The following is a 22548-nucleotide window of genomic DNA, read 5'->3' on the forward strand; positions in this document are numbered from 1 at the left end:
CAGGCTCGCTCAAGAGGGCCGGGGCGGGGCGACTGGAGCCAGAGTGTGTGGAGGGGCGGGGCGAGTGGGGGAGGGGCGGGGGGGCGGTGGCAGGGGAGCGTCGCTCGGGGAGCGGAGGACGAGGAGGAGGAAGGAGGTGAGCGGGGATGGTGGAGTCAGGGCTCTGGACCGCAGCCTGGGGCGGGAGCGGCACAGGGGCGCCCGCGGGCCGGTCCTCTGCCTTCCTGCCTGTCGGGGGGCCCGGCCGTCCGTCGGTAAGGGGAGGCCCACACGTCCTGACAGGCGCGAGCCGCCGGGGCCGGGGCGAGGCCTGAGGGGTCCGGGCCCTGGGAGGCGCCGCGGCCGCTTTCCGGGGTGCCACGGCCCGGGGCGCCGGGGCCTCGGAGCCGCTGCCCGCGCGGGGCCGGCGGGCGGGGCACGGGGAGCAGCCGGTCGCCCCTGACAGCGCCGGGCTGGGCCTACTGCGGAGCGGGCGGCTGGGACCGAGCCGGGGCTCGGGCGCGGGCCCGGGGCGGCCGGTCAGTCGCGCTCCGGCTGCTCCCGGCTCTCGGCGCTTCCTGGCCGGGACTGCGGGGCTGCCCGGGTCGCAGGGACGCTTGGCGCCGGGCGGGCGGGCGGGCCGGCGGGCGGGCGCGGCCGTGGAGCTGTGGGGCTGTGGGGTGGGGTCTCTGCGCCTCCTCCCCAAAGTCCTCGGCGCTGGGCGGTCTCCTCCGCACGGACCCTGCGGGAAGAGTGGTGGATCGGCGTTGGGTGTGTTGCCGGGTGAAAGGAGTTGTGGCGGCCGAGACCGCCCTGCTAAACACGCCTGATGGCAATCTCCGTGTCGGCTTTGAGGGCTGGAGGAAAAGTAGTGTAACTCCCCGCCCCCAGCCCGGGACGCAGGAGGCTGCAGGGCAAAACGATTTTCCCCCTAGCCCCTCGGTATGCATTGTTTTGTACCATCCCCTCCCCCATGCCTAGGTAGAAGAATAAGGACTCCAAAGCCGTAATTCGCCCGCCTCCCCCTCTCCTCTCTCATCCCCTGTCCCTCTCAGCAGAGGTTCGTTTAACTCTGCAAGTAGGGGTTTACAAACAGGTGGAATGCTTGTCTATTTGGGAATCGGAAAGAAGATGCTTTTGGGGTGTGTTTTTTCATTTCATCTCACCTTTACACTTGGGAGATTCGATTTCCTTCCCACTGATTTGTATCATTATGAGAGTGATGAAAATAAAAGAGGAAACCCTGTTTTGTGACCTATCCCCTCAGATATTTTCGAGGACTCTGGGGAAGTTAAAATCAGCTTGCAAATGGGGACTCTGTGGCACATCGGTCTCCTGCAGGATAATTAGTCTGGGAGCTTACACCTGTGTAATGTAATCTTGTACACTCTTCGTGAATGTCAGAAGTTCTAGCATCTACCCGGAAGGGTTGCCGAATCAAAAACTTAGCTGTTATTCAGAGTCGAAGGGTAGACTTGTGCAAGCAAGTGTTTTTGTGTTTAAGTCATCAGCACTGGCAAAGATGTTTGATTTTTAAAGACCTACATTTATTAGTACACTCATTGGGTACGTCAGTCACCCCTCCTTGGCATGGTCTTTGTAACTGTTCTTTGCTATGTATTTGAAGAAACTTAGAGGTTTAGCTATTCACAATTTGTAATATTCAGTAAGTCTACAAATTAAATTACAACTATATTTGAATTTTTCAAATGTTTTTATTTTTCATATGAGAGTTAAAGATAAACTACCTAAATACTTAAATCATTCACCACAATGGAGCTTAAGCTGAATACTTAAAAAGTCTTTCAGACTTATTAAGACACAAATCATTTTTATTTTAATTTGCGTATGCTTTTGCGAAGTAAAAGAGACAGACAAAGGGCTTTGTTTAAGGTTTGTACCTTTCAAAGGATTAAATGTAACATAAAGGTAACATGAAATCACACTTGAAATCTCAGTTTGGAGTTAGTCTTGACCTCTCTCAGCCAAGTGTATTCCCCCCAGATGCTTGTTTAGTTTCTGAAGAAACTGTATTTATCACAGTTGGCATTTCATTTATGTAAGTCTCAATGTTTTTCTTTAATTATTCAGAAGTTAGTATGGATTGAAAAAGAGATGCATTAGTATTTTGAACCTGGATTACATTTTAGTTTGTTTTTCTAAGATGTCATAATAAGAAATTAGATCAGAGCTGTTTTTGGTAATTGTAGCAAGTATAGATCATAAGTCAGCATGTGAACTTCAAGGCAGTCATAAATTTGAAGCACTTTGTGTTTAAATAGGAATAGGAAAATTATTATTTTTGGTGTGCTTGTAGCAATTTATTTAATATATTATCATATTGGGCTGAGGATGTAGCTTAGTGGTAGAGTGTTTACATAACATGTACAATGCCCTGAGTTTGATTTTTCTTAGCCCTGCAATAAATGAATAAATAAATAAATAAGTAAATAGCTGTTCCTTATGTGACTCGGGACATGGCTTTTCCTCTTCCAGACAGTAACTAATTATATTCTCTATGAAATAATCTCAAGATGGCTTCTGACTTGTTGCTGAGATGTGAGCTTGTTTATTTTTATGTGCACGAGTTTTGCTTGCATGTGTTTATGCAGCACAAGCACACTTGGCAGAGGCCAGAAGATGTCAGATACCCAGGAACTGGAGTTACAGAGGGTTGTGAGTGGATACATGTGTGCTGGGAATAAAACTCTGGTCCTCTTGAAGAGCAGCCAGTGTTCTTAAACTGCTGAACCATCTTTCCAGCCTCAAATATAATTCTTTTTGTCTTCTATTGTCAATATCAATTGTAGATAAAATTGGGATGTTTTGTGCAAGTAATGAAATTTCAGTCATACTTTTTTAAATTTGCTTAATTATCAATATTTTTTGTATATTATGTTTCTGAAAGATTCTTGTTTTTTAAAAGGTAATTCACATATAAAAGTGCTCTTGGCATTTTAGACCAGAACAAGAACTAGACCTCTTGTGTATAGATGTAAGGGTTTGATGTTTGAAGATGGAATGGATGAACTCTGAGATCAGTTGCTATGTCCTTCATGTGTCTTTCATGTATGAAGAAGAATAAAACTTTGCTTTAACCAAGACAATTTAAACCAGAAAACAACCAAATAAGTTCCCTCAGTGAGTTGTGAGTTTTGTAGCTTAGACATGGTGTAAGACTTCTGGAATTTGTTTACAAAACTATCTAAATTAAGGGAGGGGATTTGGATATTAGGAAGTGTCAGTGTTTATTTTTATTAGAGTATTGGTGAGTGGGTAAATGTTTTCTTGTAAATGAATTGACATTGGCTGTATGATTTAGCAGAATGATATGTAAAATGATACTTGAAATGAGTCTTGTAAATAATTGGATTGGTAGATAATATTACTTAATGGTAGGCTTATCATATTCTATGTATTAGACATTTTGTATTATACAGTTTATAATTTAAGGCTAATGAACAAAGCATGAACATAACCATCTGCTAGTTTTACATTTCTCTTAACTGCTGAGCCTTCATAAACATGGTAACACTGCATCAAAGCTGTGCCCTGTAGGTCTTTTCACAAGTATTTTCTCTTAATGAATTCAACTCCCAGTGTTCTTACCTACTTGTCTAAACTTGACTTTTAAAATTTGCAGTTTCATAAGTTACAAGTGTGCTTGAACTTGGCATGTTGCATAGTATCTGAAATGTGCTTGTTAATCAGTACAGGCTGGAGAAAACATTTGTTAAGTCTGAAAAAAAAGTGTTCTAAAATAGGTACTGATTTTAAAGTAAAATAGTTTTTATTGAATGTATTCTCCTTGTCCCCAACTTTTTAGCAAGGCATTGTTAGTTCAGTGAAGCAAAGTTGGAACACATAAAAAGAATATTATAATTACAAAGCGGTCTTAAGCTTTTGAGATGATAACATGTGTTTCTTGAGTAAGTATGTAGTTCTCATTGTCAAGATTGAAAGAGAACTAATTAGATTTCATACTATCTCATTACAACTTAGGACAGTCAGAAATGATAACAAAAAGAAGTGCATTTTGTACAAGCAAGGTTTCTTTTCTAGGGAAGAATGAACACACTGCTTGTTTCTAAACTAAAGGGTGAAATCGGCCCATTTAGTATACCTGAGAGTTTTATGAATTGTTTTTGTGACGTCTTTATGACACTATGAATTTCTAATGTTTCAATATATTACTTACTCTCCATTGCTATCCAGAAGGTCTACCATTTTAATTATATAATTTTATAGCTGATAAATTTTTTATTTGGGTCTAGGGAGATGGCACAACCTTATGTAGCCCAAGTTAGCTTCAAACTCTGAAGTAACAGGTTGGCCTGCAACTCAACCCTTCTGCCTCAGCTTCTGGAGTGCTGGGATTTTATAGGGTGAGCTACTATGCCTTCTTTAAATTTTTTCAATGTTCTAGAAGTAATGATTAAATGACATGTTCTGATAAAAGTAGTTCCTAGATTTTGAAATTAACTTTGTTTCAAATTTTTCAGTTCGTATTTCTTGTCCACTTTGTTTTCAAGCCTTTCTAGTAGTGCAATCTTTAACTTTTCTGTTATATCAGATAGTTCTTAATTATAATGCAAATTATAATTTGAGTATGTCATACTTGTCTTAGGTGCTGATGCAGAGGTAAATAGTCCTTGTTTCCTGCTTTCCTTAAATTATGGTTTGTTGCATGAATTGGAAAAGCCACACTTGCACAATGTGACAAGTGCTGTAACAGCTGAATCATGGCAAACTCGGCTGAGTTCAGATTGAGACTGTCTGTGTGACTGGCAGTGGTCACTGGAGGATATGCCCTGTGTGTGGTAGTTGAAGGTAGAAAAGAGCAAGGGTTAGATATTAGACCTGTTTGAAAATTAGGAGGACTAGTTGTTTGGATTCCAGTAATATCTTTTTAAATCCTTAGAATTTATTTGAGGTGTGTGTGGGTACAGGCGGATGGATGTCACAGTGAAGTGCATATGTGAAGGTCCAAGGGTTACTTGCCATAGTTGGTTCGCTCCTTGCACCATATGGGTTCTTGGATGGAACTCGGGCTCTGTGGCCACCTGCCTTACCCCATCGTACATGTCCTTGGTATGCCATCCAAGATTTTAAGCCTTACAGTAAGTAGATTTTCATTAAAGTTCATATTTTGGTGGTTATTTCTTATGTACCTAATTCAGTTTGGGCCTTGGACTATAGTATAGACCTGTATTAATGTTAAGGGGTACTTAAATTATTACTTAAACATTTACCTAAGTAAATTTTTGGTTAATATTTTAATGAAATACAAAGAGAACATATCAGCCTAGTATGTGATAATTTTGGGGTTTACTGATGATGTTCTTTAAATTTATATTTAAACATTTTTATATATTTTATATATTTTTAGGCAATATATAAAGAATGATATTTATATACTTAGAACATGAACTTAGAACTTAGAAATTTTATTATGTAAATATTCCTTCCGAGTATTATAAAAACCTTATTTTTATATTTGGTGGACAGTGCTAATTTTTTTGGTGACTCTGATTCTGTGGTCAGCAGTGAGATCCTGATGGAGAGCTTTGTACTCTTACTGTTTGAACTTGAGGACTGAGTGATTTTGTTGTTGTCTGAGAAAGGATCTACTTAGGTACTATACACTGCCCTGGAATCCCCATCCCCCACCCTACCCCATCCCCAGTACTGGGATTATAAGCGTGTGCTACCACATCTAGCAGTTAAGTAAGTTTTTATACAGTCTTCCCTCCTCCTCCTTTTCCTCCTTCTTCAGTCAAGTAACATTTTTTTTATAATATTCTTTCCTCTTCCTTCTCCTCCTCCTCCTCCTCCTCCTCCTCCTCCTCCTCCTCCTCCTCCTCCTCCTCCTCCTCTCCTTCCTCTTCCTCCTCCACTTTCTTCTTCTCCTTCTCCTTCCTCTTCTCTCTTCTCCTCCTTCTCCTCCTCCTTCTCCTCCTCCTCCTCCTCCTCCTCCTTCTCTTCTTCTTCCTCCTCCTCCTCTCTCTCTCTCTCTCTCTCTCTCTCTCTCTCTCTCTCTCTTTCTCTCTCTCTCTCTTTGCTTTGCTTTGCTTTGCTTTGCTTTGCTTTGCTTTGCTTTGCTTTGCTTTGCTTTGCTTTGCTTTTTTGGCTTTTTACAACAGGGTTTTTCTGTGTAGTCCTGTTTTGGAACTTATTCCATAGACCAGGCTGGCTTTGAACTCAGAGATCCACCTACCTTTGCCACTATAGTATTTTAAATAAAGGTTTGCACCACCACTGCCCTGTTCAGTATTATTTCTTGAAGGGTATAGAGAGACTTGCAGAAATTTTTTTTTTTTTTTTTTCATTTCAGCAGTCACCTTAAAATGTTATATATCTCATGTATTTCAAAGTTATTAGGGAAACTAAAAATTTCTGATAGTATATGCTTACCCCCAGCATACCCCCCTGCCCCTGCCTCTTTCTGGGATGAACTTGAGGCCTTAGTTTGATATGTCATTTGGAAGATTTTGATCTCCAGATTTAAAGAATCTATATTTTCTCTTTTGTAACATTCATCACTTTTGAAATGATTTGCTTAACGTCTTTTTGCTGAAATATAAGATTTATGTTGAGCACTCACTGTTTGTCTTTATTGTTTTTTCAATTTATTAACACAGTGTTTTGACCTTGTAGCCTTTTAGTAGAAAATTACTTTTAAGTTATTAATAATGCAGAGCTTCAGACAGACTGAATAGGTCATTAAAAGGACAAAGAGAGTTTTGCACATTCTTGTTCTCAAATACACAATTTCTAAATCCTTAGAACCCCTCAGACCTTAATTTAGGCCTTTTTTGCTCTCATACAACTAAAATAAATACCAAATGGTAAAAAGACTGAAATTAATTCCTATTGGCTGTGAGAGAGTTGACAATAAGAGCCTGGGAAACTACTTGTAAACCAGTTGGAAGCTGGGTGTGGTAGCTGCAATCCCAACAATTAATTGTCTTGAGTTCCAGGCCAGTTTGTGCTTTAGAGACCCTGTCTCAAAACAAATAGAAATGATAGTTGGAAGACATTTTAAAAAAGATAGTATTTTATAGTAGCTTAATTTGTAAGCATGTCCAATCTTTCAAGGTACCATTTGTTTCATACATAGAATAATCCAGGGATAGTCAAATTCTATAAAGAAGTCAACTGATAAAATTTGTTAAAGATTACAAAATGTTTATTTCAGAAAGATTTCCAACCTGAATGATATGGTTTAAAGGTTTTAGTGTTAAGCTGTTGTTATTAGCAAATGTTGCTTACTGAGGTCAAACATGACCGGTATCAAGGAGCATTTAGTGGACAGTGAATGGAAACATTATCTGGAAGTATTGGACTAGTACAATAACATATTACTACTGGAACATTTTCGAAGGTGGAATTTTATATTTAACCTCTAGTTGTTTGGTTATATGTGAAATTTTGTAGCGTGTTTTTCTTGATCTGTGTTGTTTGAAAATGTAACCTGTTACAGTAACAAAGTGGCCAAAGTATTTGTTGTCACAGCTTCTTTTGTTTACTGGGAGTGAGCTTTATTTCTCTTGTTTTCTTGGCAGTCATCTGATTGGGAAATTTAGGTTCAGTATTACAGTTATTTGTTTACCAAAATTTAGAGCTGTATAAGAGATTGGATAACCTGGTGGAGAGAGTATTTAATTGTGAAGCTTTAGTTTGTATATGTTTGGGACAGTGGGTTTGACATTTCACTCAGAGCCTTTATGTCTAGTTCAAATATTTGCATTTATATCTTAATAATAATAAAGTATCTTAAATTATGTGACTATATATGTGTAGGCAGAAGAAAAGTTACTTTTTGTTGTTATGACAAATACTGGCTTATCTCCATGTTTTAATCATAGTTCTGAGTTCATAGAAGTGATATGCTTATATACTAGGCAGCTTAAAATAGTAAATTTTATGATTTAACCTTGAAGACATGTATTTCTTTGCTTTGGGAGTAGTGTTTTAAAAAATTCTTAATACTAGAAATATAGCCTCAATTCACAACACCTACTAAGCACCGGTGGGAACTTAGCATCCTAAGTGACTGTAGTGCTGCAGCCTCCTAAAGCTTTCACCTTTCTGTTATATAATAGCTTATAGTAGAACATGCAGAACATGGGATAACAACACAGTATCTAATAATCAAAGACTATATAAGGCTACCAGGTTTTGTTTTTGAGTGCTAAAGACTGAAATATGATCGGTGAAAATTTGCAAAATATTGGATGACAGATGTTTTATGCATGAAATATAAAAATTATTTTGGAGCTTGAGGAAAAGTTTTCAAAATTAGGATCACTATTTTCAAAACAGTTTTAATGTTTTTTGCTAAACCAGGTGCAGTGGTTTATGCCTTACTGCCAGCACTTGGAAGGTGAATCAGAGAAGTCTGGAAGTCCAGTGTCATCCTTGGTGTCATAGTAAATTCAATGCCAGTGAGCCCTGTCTCAAAATTTTTCCTTTCTCTCTTTTTTTAACCAAGGTAATTTTGGTAACTGCAGTGTAAATATTTTCACAGTGCTGTGTAGAGTACTTAAAAAGCTTAGTGAGCAATTTTCATTTTACCTTAACTTTAAAAAAGTATTTGTATGTGGCATGTGCTTGTGAGTGTGTATATCTGTACAGAGACCTGAGGGTGAAGTCAGGTGGTTTTCATCTCACTCTCTAACTTATAGTTTGAGATAGCATCTCTCACTGAGTCTGGAACCTAGCAGTTCAGCTCTGCTGGCTGGCCAGTGAGCTCCATGCTTTGCCTATGTCTGCCTCCCAGTGCTGGGATAATAGACATACCCCTCCATGTTGACTTTTTACTAGAGTGTGGTGGATCTCAACTAAGGTCTTCATGCATGCAAAGCAAGCACTTGATCCACTGAGCCATCTTCCTTCTCTGTGATCTAATCAAATCACATTTACTTACTTACACAGCTTACTTCCCAAAGGCTCCTTCCCTGAAGATGATCATATCATTGTGGGTTAAGCATAAGACACAGCAGCGGGAGCTTACTTCCTAGTGGGGTGGGAGTTGGGAGGGGTGGTTTCTTTTAGAAGGTAGCATGTCCAATTGAAAATTGTGTGGTTCTGTTTAACGTGTTAAATTATAAAGTTTGTAAAATGTCTGTTGCCTTTAAGTATTTTGAGTATCTTTAGATGAGAGAAATTCCTCTTAACCTTGTTAAGTTACTCATGGCTGTTGGATGTTTCTTCTAATCTTATATGAGTGGTTTTGCTTTGCAATATTTGGAAATACACAAATATTTTCCAAGTCTAAAAGATGTCACGTATGTTATATTAATCACTGGGCTTAAGAAAACTCAGCAGTTATGAGCATACTAGCTGCTGTTGCTGCAGACTGGGGATTGGTTCCCAGCTCCCACATGAGTGAGTTCGCAGCCATCTTTAACTCCAGTGCCAAGGGATCCTACACCCTCTTCTGACTTGTGGGCACCAGGCATGTATATGGTGCACGTACATATGGCAAAACACTCATATATATGATTTTTTTTTCTTAGAAAAGTTACATTAAAACCATATACTATACTGTTAGGATAGTGGGCAAATAAAATAGTTGAACATACAATTTTTTTAAAGTCTCAAAAGTGTACTATATAAATGACTGAAAGGCCATTTGTTTTATAGCCATGGCACATTACCTATAAGTTATGTACTTTGAAGACCATATGCTCTGGCCTTTTTGTTTATGGTACTTAATGTTTTTGGGAGGAATCTACACAGTCATTGACATAGTGAAGGACCATGGGGTTATGCATATACAAATGAAACACTAAATATAATTTAATAGCTTAAAAGTACTGAAAGATCTATTAGGTATTAGAGTGACTTTAACATGTGTAATAAAATAGTAATTACATTTATTTCTCTTGTTTTACATTCATCTACCCTCTGGGTTCTTGGTTGGTCTATGAATTAAATTGACATAGTCAGATTAACACGAAAAAAACCCAAAATTTAGTTACATGTTAAAACAGGTATTTTACAAACTACAAAGACAGACCAGATGATTAAAGACATAATAGCATTTTTATATATGGAATATATGTAGAATGTAGAAAGGAAAAGAAGTTGTGGGTCTCTGGAGGTGGTAGGAATTTGTGTTACAGGTATGTGAATGGAGGGATTGTATAGCAATAATAACAGCCTTGCTAGTAAATAGAGTCAGGTACTAGTTATATGAGAAAGGCCTTGGCCTTTAACTCAGTGTTCAAAAGCTTGTTCAGCATGCACAGAGTGATTAGTTCAGTCTCCAGCACTCCAAATAAGCAAGAACATCTCTTCCTGATACTGATAACTTGTCAGTCCTCAGAGTAATCTGATGAAAATATGCCAGTGGAAATTTATTTTAGGTGGCAAACACTGGCCTCCAAAAAGTTATGTTTGGGTCATGTGTTCTGAGCCTCATTGATAAGTGATATTTTAAACTTACTTGTAGTTCATAAGGGAAATTTTGGCAATATGTAGATTGTCTTGGCAAGAAAGACAGTTTAAACAGTATTTATAAGAAATCTTTTTTATAGTGCTTCTGTGGCATAAAGACTTTTTAGATAATGTTTGATTAAAGTATCTGATGTTGAGACTGCTGGGGAAACTTTACAATTTATATATGTGGTAAATTAGCTGTGCAAGAGAGCTGTGGGTCCCAATTAAGGTTATGTTGTGGGTTGTTAAATAGGAATTTTCAGCTCTTAGTTTTAAATCTGTGTGTCTGCAATCTAAGTTAATATATAAAGTAATCTAAATTTCCTGGAAAAACTTCCACATATTTATAGCAGTATGAAATAAATCAATCCTGTCTCTACATCTGCCTAACTATTAGTATTTTATCTTGCTTTTTAAAGAAGGAATAGGGAAAAAGTAAATTTGAAGGTAATGTATATATGTACTGTTGACATGATTCTAACTCATATGGACATGTAGAGGAAACATTCACGGGCAAGAATTCTTTTAAACCGTGAGATGAATCCTATCTCAGATTCACTTAGCTGTGTAAAGAAGCATTTCTTCAGGTCTCTTGAAAACAGTAGTGCCTTTTAAAGCACACTACTATTATCACGTATTTTCTTGTTCTTTGGACTACTGCTTTGGCTTTCTGATTTGGAGGATTCTATTTTTAAACTCTTTACCTCAAAAAATAGTTCTGTGTCATTTGGAATTAAGAATTGTTTATTTTTATACTTAAGTTATTTAAAAGAATAAATAACTTTTCAGATCTTCATAAACAGTGACAAAAAACTACACCTGCTGTCTTGCCATGTTTCATAGATAAAAATCTGAGTGAAAGAGTTGTTTTAAGTAGCCTATAGAAAAATATTATATAAGAAATTTTTTTGTTCAACCACATCCAACAAATGTTTATTGGTATATGCATATTTATGCCAAGCAAATCTATATCTCAGGTTATGAAGTGCTTCATTTGAAAATGCTTCTTTGTGTAAGGATTGAGGTGTCTAGTGTGGTATATAAAACATAGCAAAGCCAGGTGTGGTGGTGCACACTATGGTACATATCTGTAATCCTAACACTGTAGAGACTGAGGGAGCAGGATCATGAATAACATAACCTGCCTGGGTTACATAGCAAATTCCAAATTTCTATATCTTGAGATATAGAAAAGGCCTTGTTCTAAAAGACCCACACAGAAAATCACCACAACCACCAACAAAAATCACAAAGCTTAAGCTGAATATTGTTACTTAATTGATAAAACTACTGTAAGTAGTGTAACTCCTGGGATATAACTGAAAAAGATAGGTTGGTTCTTATTTACTCATTACCTTTAAATAGAAGACTCTTATGTGAGAAGGATAATACAGGGTGCTCAGTGTTCTGACAGTGGGTTGTTATTGTCATTATTATTTTATTAGTGTTTGAGAAAAGGTCTCACTAGGTAGTCCTGGCTGTCCTGGAACTCAACATAAATCTTTAAGTCACTACCTTCCAAGACCTGGGATTAAAGGTGTAGGCCACTGAGCTGTTTTTTTTTTTTTTTTTTTTTAAAGTGGGAGGACAGAAAGGACGGAAAGGCTTTTCAATAATTAGAGTTTGCTTAGTGAAGAACTGTATATATTTCTAGCAGAAGAAATAGTTTGTGCAAACTATTAATTACAAGAAATGGTGAGCCCCAGTGTGGTCTGTGAAAGAGACCATATGACCAGTGTCAAGTGGGAAATACTAGGGTTGTGGCAGAAGTAAGCAGGGGCCAGATCATAAAAGGATTGCAAATTACTGCTGAATTTCTCAGATTTATCTTGAGGGCTGTCTCTAATTGTTTTACTTTGCAGTGACCTCTTAGGTTTGAGTGTTTGAAAGAGCACTAATTACAGTATTATGTTAAGAACTGAGTGGGGGTGGACATGGTGAGGAAGGTAAGAAAGCCATTGTAGGTGAGAAATGCCTATACCTCATTGTGAGTAAGATTAGAGTCTATATTGTGGGCACTGGCTTTGGGAATGCATAGAGGTTGATGAAGTCAGAAGTTTTTGGAGAAGAATTAATAGGATTTGGTAATTGTGGAGATGAAGGAATTGAAGGAGAGAAGAAATCATGATGGTTCAGGATTCCTGGCTACCTTCTACCTTTTTTGGAGGGTGGTTGTGGGGGTTGATTTCTGTTTAAATGTTCTCTCTCAGGAAGACTTTCCTGATCCCCTACTTTGAGGCTTCTGTTGATTACCTTCTCTTTATGCTTATGGATGTATTGTTGCATTGCTTTACCTGCTTGTCTGTAAGTGTATAGGCAATACTGTGCATTGAACTCAACCATAATATGTAAAGAATAATGCAATAAATATTAGCTGAATGAAGATTGTCTTAGTTTGGGCTTTATTGCTGTGAAGAGACCACAGGCACAACAATTTTTATAAGGAAAAACATTTAATTGGGGCTGTTTTAGAGGTTTAGTACATTATCGTCATGGTGAGAAGCATGGCAGTGGGCAGGCAGACATGGTGCTGGAGGAGCTGAGAATTTTAGACCTAGCCCCACAGTGACATACTTCCTCTAACAAGGCCACACTTACTCCAACAATGTCATACGGCTTAATAGTGCCACCCCTATGGACCAACCATTCAAACACAAGAGTGTATTCGGATCATACCTATTCAAATTCCCACAAAGGTATAATTTTTTATTAAAAATTTAATGTTTAAATTGTTTTCTAAACTGTTACTGTCTCCAAACATATTTTGTCCATGTATGAATTACATCATTTTTTGACTTTTAAACACTACTTGTAGAAACAATGTGTATAATTGACTTGAAGTATTAGATAAATTATTTAATTTAATAAAATTCCTATAGACTCTATTATATTGACTTTTATTATATATCCAGGTTTTCTAAGTTTTATTTGGTTTTCTTTGTCAATTTAAAAATCAACATACACAACCTTCAGACTGTAACTTAAGCATAAAGCTTTATCTGTTCCTGTTCTAGTTCCCAAATAATTGAGACAAAGACATTAAGTTTATTAATAAGCTGTAAGCCTAGGCTGGGCAGGTTCTGAGCTATTCTAACCCCCTAAGACTGTTAATACAAGACAAATGTCCTGTTATTTACCAGTCTGGTCTTGCCTGTCTCCCTCTGGTTCCTGTGTGTTCTCATGTCTTTTCTCTCATCTCAGCCATATGGTGAATCCTCCTGGCGGTCTCTCCATGTGTTCACTCTACTTCTTTTTCTCATGGTCCTTTTCCTACTTCTCTCTCTGAGACCCCTGGCTGGGATCAGACGTCCAGCCTTCTGATTTCCTTTGCCCAGCTAATTGGCTGATGGAGCCCTTTATTGACCAATCAGAAGGTGATGGAGAAGAATGTTTACAAACCACTAAGACAGGTGATGCTTCATAGAAATAAAATACCAGAGCCCTGGCTTTCATTCAACTCTCTGCCAGTAAAGAAACTAGCATTTGAATAATATAAGGATAATCTTTACACAGGACATAAAAACATTACTCCCAACACAGCTGGTATTGGATTATTTGTTTAGGAATTTAAAAAGAAGTGTTGATCATTGTAATCTATTTAACAAATGTTCATATAGAGATAAAAGCAAAATTCTTCCTTAATTGAAGGATAATATCACTAACATTTGATAGGTGTTTTCTGCACTTAAAATTTCACATATATTTGTGAATGATTAAAACAGAAATCCCAAATGAGAATGCTTACATGTATGCAAGACATAGTATTAACCTTTCATGCAAAGAATCCTGATAAACATTTTGTAATGAAGTAGGCCAATATAAATGAAGACCTTCGGTCTGTAGAGGCGGCTCAGTAGTTGGCAGTACTTGTTGCTTTTCCAGAGCATCCAAATTCACTTCTCAGCATCCTTGACAGTCAGTTAACTCCATTAGACAGCCATTAGAACTCCAGTTCTAGAGGTTCTGACACCCTCTTCTGGCCTCTGCAGGTACCCACACATCTATAGCATACAGTCATGCAGACATATAAATTGAAAAAAGAAAAAAAAAATCTAAAAGGAAAACTAGGGGGCTCTAACCTTCAGTTCTAATAGGAGAGCAGGCACATTACATAGACATGCATGAACACAGAAAACCTGTATGATGTGAGTCAGAGACCACTCAGGATAGGTTTTTGTGTCAGTTGATTGTTGTCATTGAGAGATATGGACCCAGAAAACCCCAAGTATTTTGATGTTTTTAATGAAAAGAAAGAGTCTAGGTTCTTATGTAAGGCTCTCTGATTAAGCTGTGGTGATTTCAGAAAAATTAAAACTACATTAGATGTTAAGCAGAATGTAGCTATTAGGCATATTTTCTCTGAATATTGCAAAAGTAGGAGAATGAAAAGATCTGCTCATTAATAATATAGATTAAAGTAGTATTTTATCAGGTTGATGATGATAAATAATTTGAAAGACTGGGAATATAAATTAATGGGGGCTCTTTGAAGAAAGAGAAGATACCACCTATAAAAATTTTTTTAAAATGCATATTGGTTTTTAGTTCAACTTTCAGCCATGTGCCTTATAGTGTTTTTTTTTTTTTTTTTTTTTTTTTTTTTTGGTTTTTTTTTTTTTTTTTTTTTTTTTTTTTGGTTTTTTGAGACAGAGTTTCTCAGTGTAGTCTTGGAACTCACTCTGTAGACCAGGCTGGCCTCGAACTCAGAAATCCGCCTGCCTCTGCCTCCCAAGTGCTGGGATTAAAGGCGTGCGCCACCACTGCCCGGCTTGCCTTATAGTTTTGATGAAGGCAGGTTTATGGCCAGTGATGGCATTACCTGTCCTGGTAAAGTATTTTTTTAATATAAATGAAGAAAGTAACTAGAAACAACTTATACATGGGTTGATAAAGGAATAAATTGATGTAACCATATCACAAGCCATGGTCAGCAATAAGAAAGGATGATATATATATATATATATATATATATATATATAAATTTATTTATTTATTTTGAATGAAGTGGGTCCAGGATTTACTGTTTATCATTCACATATGAAATTCTAATGTATTATACTATGTATGATATAATTATATGATGTCTATATAATATTCCAGTGGATTGTACTGTGTATTAATATCTTAAATTTCCAGTGTTTTATTATTTTTATGTACACCATAGTAATAAGTTCCTTTTAACATAGTGACATATTAAACACTCAGCTTTTATAGTTTGAAGAAATATATTTGCATCTGAGAATTGGAATTTATATGACCTGTGAAATACAGAAATATACTTTTGTGCATGGTGGTCAGAAAAAAACTACAAAACAGCACTGTGTGCAACAGCAGATTCCTTAAGGTTTCTAAAGGTACTTAAGTAGTTTTTTTTTTAATCAACACATAGTTAATGCACAATATTCAAAGGAAGAAATGTAAAATCTTTCCTACTCAGAAATTTCTGCTTAGTTATAGTTTCTTTTAAAGTCTAAATTAAAAATATATTTATGTGTATGGTTGTTTTACCAACATGTATGTTTGTGCACCATGTGTATGCTGGGTGCCCACAGAGACCTAAGGAGGGTATTGGATTCCCTGGACCTGAAGTTACAGATGGCTAAGGGTGCTGGGAATGGAGACAGGTCTTTCAGAAGAGCGACAGGTGCTCTATGCTCTAACACTGATATCTCTTCAGCTATCATTTTATTTACTCTGATAATTTCTCATGTGACTACAATGGATTTAGACTCCTCCTCCTCTACAAATCTTCCTGGACTCCCATGACATTTTTTCTTAATCATGTTTTGTTATTTCTCTTTTCTCTCTTTTTTTGCAACTAAATTTACTGAATTTAGTTAGTGATGCCTAAATATGCAGGGCATAGGGCAGCATCCACTGGAGCATGGCTACTACTGTGGCCTGGCTATACTGCAGAGGAAGACTGACTGTCTACCCCAGGACTCATCAGCTGCCAATACTACCTCCAGGAAATGAAGGGCTTTCTGAACATTTTTGCTGGTGCTGGACTGTTGACTGGTTAAGTCTTGTGCAGGTCTTTTCCTAACAACCATAAGTTACTGTGATTTCATGAGTAAGACATCCTGTTAGGTCTTAGAAAACAGTTTTGTAGCAGTCTTCCCTACTCTCTGACTCTTAGAGTCTTTCACACCCTCTTCTGTGGGGGTGAGCCATGTTTGGGAGGAGGTGTGACTTAGGGCTGAGTACTCCACAGACACTTATTCTGTGCAGTTTGGCCAGTTGTGATTCTCTATATTAACTACCATCTGCTGCATAAAAAGCTTCTCTGATAAAGGGTGAGAATTGCACTAGTTTGGATGCAAGGATTTAAATGGCAGTTTAATACTGTGTCCACTGGATAAAATAATAATAGCAGGGTTTATGGTCTCCCAAGCTGTGGGTTCTTGATCAGGTTTATAGTTACAGGTGTGAGTTCCCTCCAGTACAGTGGGCCTTAAGTTTGATTTTAAAAAGATCTCTTGGTTACTCCTGCAGCATTCATGCCACTATTGTATTCAGGAGCAGCTCTTAGCAGGCTGGTCATTATTGTAGCTCACAGGATGTTTTAGCAGGATATGAGTTGGTGGCGTTTTTCTTCCAGTAGCCTGCAAAGCATGTTCTAGCACTGAGAAAGCTACCCAGCAGGGAGGAAGCTTTCAGAACACTTTGATTTTCTATATACTATAATCAAAATCATATGATGTCTTACCATCAGGTGGGTGACCAAGAGCAATGGCAATAGCCTGTATTGCTGGGGCGGTGGTTCTCTAGGACTCTCCCCACGACTAACAAGCCCTGACACTAGGCTTTTGTTTACTAACCTATAGCTTCTGTACAGCAACAATTAATCAGGTAAATATATATTTTTTGCTTGTAAAGTAGTTGGTTTCCTTACACATTTTCAATCATCCTTATTGTTAGTTATTTCCCCTTTTTGCCCTTTCTCCGTTGCATTTCTCTCTCTCTCTCTCTCTCTCTCTCTCTCTCTCTCTCTCTCTCTGTCTCTGTCTCTGTCTCTGTCTCTCTCCTTCCTCTCTCTATATGTATGTGTGTTTATGAGAGAGAAATGACATATGTGTGATCTAGTCTGAGACTTTTAAAATGAGCGTATTAAACTTATCTATATTAGGGCATCTTTTATAATTGATAGAGATAAACTGTAACAAATATATTTAAAGGCATAAAGCAGTTTATCATAAATATGTGAACATGTATCAGTCCCTTATCCTTTTTTTTTGTTCAGCATTCAACATTGACAGGGATTGTAGCATTTACATTGTATTTGGTAGTCACGACTTTTTAATAATCTTGAGACCAATGCTCACAACTTGTCTTTTTGCCTTGGTTTTTGCCTGGTTGAACTTTCAAGGTTAGCTCATAAGAACAGTTTGAGTTTTTCATAACTGCTAGTTTTTAACTGTGTTTACATATCTGTTAGTTTTTAATTGTTTTTAATCATGAACTATAGTTAGTCTGGATATAAATTCTTGGGGCATACTTTCTTCCTTGAAGTGTTTGTAGATATTTCTCTACTGATTTTTATCACTAATTACTCTTTCCTTTCTGTGTTTATAAACTTTAGATGTGTATGAGTTGTTCTTTGTCATTATACTCCTGACATTGTAGTCGGGATTTTCTCCAGTTTATTTACTGAGCAGCATGTCAGAGTCTTACAGTTCGTTTTTAAACACTACCTGGAGTTAGTGTCAGATCACATAGGTTAACAGGGCTCAGTGCCAAAATATTGCCTCCACTTTAAGCACTCAGACTTACAGCCAATTAGCTGTAAACTCTGTCTTTAAGTAAATGAATTGCTAGAAGAGTTCATAGAACTTGGAAAGTTCTTTTTTTGATTACTGGTTTAGTGTAAAGGATATACAGCCCAGAAAGAGTTAAAATGGAAGAGATGTGTTAGACAATATGAGGAAAATGGTATGAATATTTTATTCCTTTATAGCACTTTGGTGTATTTGCCAAACTAGAAATTCTGCAAGCCCTGTAGTTTGGAGATTCTTATGGAGGTGTCATTACAAAGGTGATAATTGATGAAGCTCTTGGCCATTTGTTATTAAGTCAGTACCCAGCCCCCTCTCGTGTATACTCGGAAGTGGCTAGGACTGTTTCAGTAGTAATTGAAGGTGTTCTGTGATACTTCATCAAAACTTGACAGAAGTAATTTCTTGAAGTTTAATGTAGTGTTTATAAGACTGTACCAGTGAACTACTTCTAGCTTCTTATTTAGAAAGAAGAACAAGCTTGTGGGCAATTACAAAAAGAGTATATCACTTGACTTCTCACATAATTATTGGCAGCCTACATAATTATAGTACAAGGTCAGTACCAGTGCAAAAATTGACATCAGTAGCACTATTCATTAAATTATAAAACAACATAAGTTCTTTCATGTACTCATTGGGTGTGTGTAGTTTTACCTATTTTTATCTCATATATTAATTTAGCTACTACCACAGTCAAAATACAGATTGGTTTTTGACCAGAAACCAATTTTCCCTTTCTTGCTTTGTTCCTTCCACTAGGAACCACTACTCTGCTCTCTATTTCTATAGTTTATCATGCTAAGAATGTTCTATAAATGGGATTATAAAGTATACCACCCCTTTTTTTTTTTGATTGGTATTTTTATGAAGCATGATGCCCTTGAGATTCAAGTTGTTACATACATCAGTAGTTTGTTCCTTTTTATTGCTCTGTGGTGTTCCCTTGTATCACTCTATCGGGGTTTGTTTAACTGTTCATTAAAAGACATTTGGGTTATTCCCAGTTTTTGCCATCATAATTAAAATTCATAACAGCAGTGGTGGACAGATTTTTGTGTCAATGTGTTTTAATTTCATAGGAATCAATGTCAAGAGCTGCAGTTACATGTATAAGATAATGTGGTGTGCACAGCTGCAGTTATATGTGTAAGATAATGTGGTGTGCACAGCTGCAGTTACATGTGTAAGATAATATGATGTGCAGAGCTGCAGTTACGTGTGTAAGATAATGTGGTGTGCAGAGCTGCAGTTACGTGTGTAAGATAATGTGGTGTGCAGAGCTGCAGTTACATGTGTAAGATAATGTGGTGTGCAGAGCTGCAGTTACATGTGTAAGATAATATGATGTGCAGAGCTGCAGTTACGTGTGTAAGATAATGTGGTGTGCAGAGCTGCAGTTACGTGTGTAAGATAATGTGGTGTGCACAGCTGCAGTTACATGTGTAAGATAATGTGGTGTGCACAGCTGCAGTTACATGTGTAAGATAATATGATGTGCACAGCTGCAGTTACGTGTGTAAGATAATGTGGTGTGCAGAGCTGCAGTTACGTGTGTAAGATAATGTGGTGTGCACAGCTGCAGTTACGTGTGTAAGATAATGTGGTGTGCACAGCTGCAGTTACGTGTGTAAGATAATGTGGTGTGCACAGCTGCAGTTACGTGTGTAAGATAATGTGGTGTGCAGAGCTGCAGTTACGTGTGTAAGATAATGTGGTGTGCAGAGCTGCAGTTACATGTGTAAGATAATGTGGTGTGCAGAGCTGCAGTTACGTGTGTAAGATAATGTGGTGTGCACAGCTGCAGTTACGTGTGTAAGATAATGTGGTGTGCACAGCACAGTGTCTGGGGTGTTCTAGAGTGGCTGGACCTGCACTGCTTTACCTTCAGATCACAGCTAAAGGTAACATTTGGCTGTGATTCTGATTTTACTTTAGGTGTTCTACTAGATATGTAATGATGTGTCATTATGATTATCATTTTTATAAACTGCTCTGAGTTAGTGTTATGCATATGATTGATACAAATGAGTTCCTTTCTCAGAAAGAGCATCACATTTGTAATAAGGTGTATACCCAATTTCCAATTAGTGCTCTAATTTCGTGTTTTCTCTTTCTTTTGCTGCCTTTTCAACTGTTTTCTTCTTCAGTCTAACCTGCACAGTGTAGTTAATCCTTTATATATTTTTTCCATACTTGGCCTTCTAAATCCTCTCAACTTAATTAATTTAGGAATAAAGTATAGATTACCAAAGACAGTTTGGGAAAAATACCCAACTATAGTTTTAGAGGAGATTGTTATTACAGGTTGTTACCCGAACTTCTCAGCTGCTAAATTTATTTGCCTTTCTTTCATGTCTTTATGTGTTTCTTTTTCTTTCTTCAAAAGCTCTCATCTTGTTGTCAACGAATACGTTTGCTTCTGCCCTTCCACTGTGTATAATTGGAGATAATGATATCTCAACTGCTTTCTGTTGCTCTTATCTCCAAATAAATATGCTTTCTCTGAGTCCATTCTAATCTACTTGAAAAGAAAAAGAATCATCTTTTTTCTCTAAGGCTAAGTTTTATGCTAGTACGTATACCTTGTTCACTACTCCTTGCAAGCTGCAAGTAGCTGAACTGACTGCTTTAAGAATTACTATTACTGTTGTGTGCACATGATGTGTAGTAGAGGATAGAAGTGCGTGGACCATGGTGCATGTGCAGAGGTCAGAAAACAGCTCTGGTAGGCTCTTTGCCTTAATGTGTTGTGGTGCTCAGCTCAGGTTGCTGAGCTTGTATGACAATACCTTTGCTTACCTGCTCCTGTCCCTGCGTCTTTGCCGGTATGTTTACTCAGTCCATGTGTGTTTCTTTATGAGCTTTCTTCATCTATCCATCCAAGGTGTTTACCTTCTCCACAAGTACCAGTATTTTAGTTTTTTTTTGTTGTTGTTGTTGTTGTTTTTTGTTTTTTTGTTTTTTGTTTTTTTTTGTTTTTTCGAGATATGGTTTCTCTGTGTCCTGGCTGTCCTGGAACTCACTCTGTAGACCAGGCTGGCCTGGAACTCAGAAATCCGCCTGTCTCTGCCTCCTAAGTGCTGGGATTAAAGGCGTGCGCCACCACCACCCAGCCATTATTTTAGTTTATACTCTATGTTTATACTTTTTAAAATTATTTGTTAGCAGTTTCATACATGTGTGTAACACACTGTGGTTACACTTACACCCCTGTTCTCTTATCCCTTAGCAAACACCATTAACTCTTCCCACCACTGAGACCCCAGCCTACTTTCATTTTTCTTAATTAAATTTTTTTTTTGAGAAATTCATGCCTGACTACTGTATTTACATCATTTCCACCCCTCTTCCCTACTCCAATTCCTCCCATATGTCAAAGCTTGGTATAGTTGGTCAGTAGTAGATGTATTTTTAGCTTTCTGAGGATTCTCAGCACTGACTTCCATAATGGTATCAGTTTGTAGTCCTACCAGCAATGAACGGGGTTTCTCCTTTTCCTGTATCCCTACTAGCATTTGTTGTTGGTTGTTCTCTTCTCTGACTTTTGTATGATAAACATCTTGAAGGAGCTTTAATTTGTATTTCCCACATTGCTAAGGATATTGAACATTTAAAAGATATATCCATTTAATTGTTTCTTTTGAGAACTCTGTTCAGACCCATAGTCCATTTTTGATTGCACAGTTTATTTAATTTTTATTTTTTAAAACTTTTTAATTGATTCTTTGTGAGTTTCACATCATGCACCCCAATGCCACTTAACTTTCCATCCCTTCATAGCCACCCTCTGCCCTTGCAACCTCCCTACAAAGTACAATAAAAAATAAAAATAAAACAAAGCATGAAAAACACCTTGTCTTAGAATCTGTAATGTCCTGCTATACATTTATACTTGAGATGAGTAGTTTATTTTCTTGATTAGTTTTTGAAGATTTCTGTATATTTTGAATGTAATCCTCCATCAATTGATAGCTGGCAAAAATCTCCACTCTCTGGGCTTTTTCTTCACTTAATTGATTGTTTCTTCTGCTATACAAAAAGAAGCATTTTAGTTTTAAGTGGTCCCATCTATTGGCCTTAATTTCTGAGTGAATGGAATCCTATTCAGCAAATCCTTCCATGTACCTGTATCTTGTGGGGGTACTGCCTGCTTTTTCTTCCAGCAGTTTCAGACTTTCGGATTTCACATTGAGGTCTTTGATCTACTTGGGATTGGTTTTTGTGCAGAGTGATAGATATGGATCTAATTTTATTCTCCCAGATGTGGGTATGCAGATTTTCCATCACCATTTGTTGAAGATGCTGTTTTCCTCTAGTGTATATTTTTGGCATCTTTATCAAATAT

At 37.6% G+C, this 22548-nt stretch overlaps 1 protein-coding gene across 9 annotated transcripts in view; it reads left to right on the forward strand.

Moving 5' to 3' along the window:
* Shoc2 (SHOC2 leucine rich repeat scaffold protein) overlaps nt 1-22548 on the forward strand; it is an 81679-nt gene that overhangs the window by 595 nt on the left and 58536 nt on the right. The window contains exon 1 of one of the 9 annotated variants that reach the window (XM_076924445.1): nt 54-136. The exons of 2 other annotated variants lie outside the window; for them this stretch is intronic. The gene's annotated coding sequence lies outside the window, so the exon portion shown is untranslated. Of the gene's footprint in view, nt 1-53; nt 255-22548 lie in introns of those variants that run through there. 6 more of the 9 variants (XM_076924450.1, XM_034509091.2, XM_034509083.1 and 3 more) reach the window with 6 other exon arrangements.

Source organism: Arvicanthis niloticus, chromosome 1 (genome assembly GCF_011762505.2).
Source record: "Arvicanthis niloticus isolate mArvNil1 chromosome 1, mArvNil1.pat.X, whole genome shotgun sequence".
Classification (NCBI taxonomy): domain Eukaryota; kingdom Metazoa; phylum Chordata; class Mammalia; order Rodentia; family Muridae; genus Arvicanthis; species Arvicanthis niloticus.